At 43.9% G+C, this 4,593-nt stretch overlaps 1 pseudogene; it reads right to left on the bottom strand.

Annotated features, from left to right (window-relative positions):
* LOC103736320 lies at positions 1 to 1,121 on the bottom strand (annotated as a pseudogene).
* Positions 1,122 to 4,593: the final 3,472 nt, after the last annotated feature.

Below are 4,593 nucleotides of genomic sequence, written 5' to 3'. Positions count from 1 at the left end.
TCAAGGAGCATCAAAGGAAGTGAATGGAAATGGAACTAGGTGCAGGGCACTGTGAATTAATGAACACAGGACTGACAAGAAGAGGGGGAGCAGTGAGAATGTGCTGAAGATGCTAAGGGAGATGATCTGGTGCCTTTTTGAGTTCTGACAAATGCCTAGATAAAGAAATAATGCGATAAGATTTCTATGTCCCATTATGTGCTTAAGAGCATCCTCAACATTGGCGCTGCCTCTGCCATCCTCTCCTTCCTCAGCTTCTTTTTAATCATCCTTGGTCAACTCCAGCTGGTCATCCCCTCGATCTTTATTATCATCATCACCCAGAAGGTCCCCTCCCTCAGCAGAGCCACCTGCACCTGCCTCAGACTCCATCTTCACCTTCGTCTCATCCTTTTCACAGCGGTGCTGCTCTGCCCTTTGTCCGACTTCTCATTCTTTACCTCTACTGCTTCTTTGCTTTGTTCCTTTTCCATTTTTTTCCTGTCTTTCCAGTAGAGAATCCACTTTTTGTTCTGAGTAATCTCCTTCTTAATGGCTTGAAGGTTATTGCCTTTCAACTTTCCAGACTTGGAAGAAGATCCCTGTTCTCCACTCTTAGAATTGAAGCCACTTTTGCCCCTCCATGAGGTGTTTCCTGATAGACACTGGAGTTTGGAGGGCACCACAGCATGGGCAATAGGAAGAGGAGGAGGAGGAGGAACACGTGGGTAACTGTACATCCTGTCATAATAATCTCATTGAAAATCATAAACCAAGTCAAATGAGGAGCTGAGTAGAGGTCATGGAGAAGGGAGTTATGGTACTGACCCGTACATCTCCACTGCAGACCTTTTCACACCTGCTTTTCCTTGGTTTACTTTTGGCTCTGCAGCCAGATTATTATCTAAAACCTGGCCAGCAACCATTCTGCTGTCCTTTCCTGCTGCAGCAGCCTGGGCATTTCTCTCATTAACATATTGGATGAAGGCAAAGTCCTTATGCACAGAGCAACCAACAATTTTGCCATACTTTGAAAAGATTGCTTCTACATCAGACTTCTTGACAAGAGTGTTAGGATTCCCAATGAGTACACGGGAATTCATGGAGCAAAGATCTGTTTTCTTGGTAACTTTACTAGTCATTTTCTTTGTTGACAAAGTTTCTTACAAAGCTGGAAAATGTAGCTGAAGATCTAAAAAAAAAATCTTACAAGAGTGAGAAGAGAACATTTGGACTGTCAATTCATAAAATGCTCTTCCTTTTCTTAAGGGTTATTCCCATTTTAGAGAACATAGGCTAAAAGATTTCCCATGTTTAAAAAAAAAACAAAAACAAAATAACAGAAATAAGAAAATCTTATCTCTAACCCTGTACAAAAATCATGTCCAACTGTATAAGAGCCCTGAATATTAGACCTGAAACTGCCAGAGGGAAACCACTTCCTAAAAGGACTCTAATAGCTCTGGAAATATCAAGAACTTGAGAATGATATTTATGAAATTAAAGCTTCTGCCCAGCAAAAGAAACAATCACCAGAAGAATGGGGCACACCTAAGTAAAACCTAAGTCCAGCAAAGTAGCTCAAGGCTGGACATCTGGGATTCACTCACTAACTTCTGGGCTCCAAAGGGTTCTGGCAGCATCATTTCTGTGACTCTGCCATCCACAGCATGCACAGCTCGTCTCACAGACCCAGGCCAGTTCCATTCCACACCTGTGCTGCCCTAGTGGTCGTCCCATGGTCCTGGCATCTCCAAAACGCCAGAGTCTCCATTGAAACTGTGGCTGCACGTTCACCAATGACCTCTCTGGCCTCTCAGGGTGCAAAGCCTCAGATTGTCTCCATGATCCCTTCAATCCTGGGGTCTTCACTGAAACTGAAACTGCACTTTCACCAATGGCCTTTCCTGGCCTCTCAGGGTGCCAAGCCTCAGTGCTCTCTATGACCCCTTCACACTTTAAAAACCAGAACCATGCAGGAGACTCTTACACATTACCAAGTCCTGCTTCCAGTTTGAGATGGAGGCTTGAGCCCCCTCTGGAACATACCTTCTGTGCTGACCCTGAGGAAGTATTTCCCAGAAGATTTTGCCACAGTGATGCTGGTCTCTTCTTACAGCTGATTTTTCAGCCCCAACTAACCAGCATCAATTTTTCCAGTAAAACAAAGGTTTCACTTCAGTGGTTCTGGTCTCACTTTAATCACAGCTGATTCTTCAGCCCCAGCTGACAAGAAACCACAGATTCTCAATTCAAAATATTCCATAAACAGCCCTGATAGTCTCTGCTTCCCTTTGAAGCTTCGCTGGCCAGGCCTCCATCATCTACAACTCTTTCAGCATAACTGTTCCAAACTCCACAGCAACAAACTCTAAACACTCAATGGCTTTTCCAGCTCAAAATTACAAATTCTCCTACAACCTCCTAAAAACACCAAGGTCAGGTCTATCACGGCAATGCCTAACTCTCTGGTACCAATTTCTATTCTAGTTTGTTTCTCCATTGTGGTGACAAAAATACTCTGACCAATACCAACTTGGGGAGGAAAGGGTTTATTCAGCTTACATCTCCCAGGTCACAGTTCATCAGAGAGCCCAAGGTAGAAACTCAGGGCAGGAACCTGCAGGCAGGAGCTGAAGCACAGGCCATGGAGAAATGCTGCTTACTAGCTTGCTCCCCTGGCTCATGCTCATCCTGCTTTCTTAGGCAACATAGGCCCACCTACCCGAGGGTGGCACCACACACAGTGGGCTGGGAACTCCCACATCACTCAGTAATCAAGAAGATGCCCCATAGACATGGCCACAAGCCAGTCCAATGGAGGCAATTCACTAGTTGAGGCTCCCTCAACCCAGGTGTGTCAAGTTGACAACTAAAGCTATCTGGCACACTGACTTTCAGATTCTGGGACTTGTAATATTCCCTGTGTTTCTGAATTCTTTGGCCTTGAAATTGAAGTTACATTGTTGACTCCTTTGGGTGTGAGGCCTTTGGATATGAACAGAACCAAGCTACTGGTTTCTCTGATTCTCCAACTTCTAGATATCCTATCGTGGGTCTTTGCATCAACTATAACCTCAAGAGACAATTCTTTTATTTTTTTAATATTTTATTTACTATTTTTATGTGTATGAGTATATTGCCTATATGTATGTGAGTGCACCTGCGTCATGCAATGCCCACAAAGGTCAGAAGAGAGAGTCAAATTCCCTGGAACTGGAGTTATAACAATTGTTAGCTACTATGTGGGTGCTGTGAATCAAACTCAGGTCCTCTGCAAGAGCAGCCAGTACTCTTAACTGCTGAGCCATCTCTCCAGCCCTGAGACAATTCTTTTAATAAGTCCCCTCTCAGGGCACATGAAGCCATCTGGTCTTTATCACTATAAGCCTGCATCATGTCCATGGGTATTAGCAGCCCCAGCCATAGGACTATGCCTCCTGCCATCAGCTCTGGTGTGCAGAGGCAGCTAATCACTGAGCTTCTTAGTGATGCTTAGAGAGGGTCCCTCCTATCAGCACCTCCTGATGACTGGTGAATGATGTGTACCCTGAATGATCTGCCTTCGTGTAGTAGCTCATTCGAGCACCCCCGCTTCCCTGGACATTTTTGTTCCTCTTTCTTCCTTCTTACATAACAAAGCATTGGTCTTCATTGGCTCCAGATTTCCAAGGCCAAAGTTTGGTTCATCTTGATGGATCTTATTCTAGGCTATTAAATTCATGTCTAGAGAAAATCTCACCCAGTGAATGAATTCTTGCTTGTACAATCTTCCTTTCCATGCCTTCACCAGGCAGCTTTAGAATATAATTCCAACTCTACTCCCCAGTTTCTGCCAGTATGTGTTGGTCATTGCTTAGCATTCCTTTGGGATATAAACTTATTCCTTCTTTTTCTGAAGCAGTACATCTTGAATCAAGTCATCCTGAAACTCAACTCCAGTCACTTGACTGGCAGTCAGGAGAACAAGTGGCTGCAGGCTTTGTTGTCTGGTGAGGAAAAAAATCTCTATCATATCTTCCTCTAAAAAGAATGTGCCTTTGGAGGTGTGGGTCTCAGAAGGGTCTGCTGAGCCAAAATTCTTAGGGGCCTACATCTTAACACTCCCATCCTTTGTTTTATGGTTTTCTCAACAGACCTCTACTGACTTAGCATCTAAACATCTGGAGCCTGCCACACTATGGAATGTTGAGTTTGCTCCTCAGTTGCTTATGTGGTTTTGTTTGCTTAGTTATTACATACCTTATACTCCAACTAGAATGCTAAAATATAATCTGCATCAAGATAGATACTTTGCTTTGTCATTCTGGTCACCTGTAACTGCTGCCTGCTAGGTACTTAATAAATATGCACTGAATTAGTGAAGGATGACTGAATGTATGCAAAAAATTATGTATGTCCATCCTCTGGGATTTATGCAACCATTTCAAAACATTTATAGTGGGCTGGGTATGGTGGTGCATGCGTTTAAACCCAGCACTCAGGAGACAGAGGCAGATGGAGCTCAGTGAGATCCAGACCAGTCTGGTCTATGTAGCAAGTTCCAGGCCAGCTAGGGCTACACGAAGACCCTGTCTCAAAACACCAAAAAGAAAAAAGAAACAGAAAGGGAAG

This window comes from Nannospalax galili, unplaced genomic scaffold (assembly GCF_000622305.1).
Source record: "Nannospalax galili isolate Female #2095 unplaced genomic scaffold, S.galili_v1.0 scaffold417, whole genome shotgun sequence".
Lineage (NCBI taxonomy): Eukaryota > Metazoa > Chordata > Mammalia > Rodentia > Spalacidae > Nannospalax > Nannospalax galili.
This window is presented reverse-complemented; position numbering and strand designations above follow the sequence as displayed.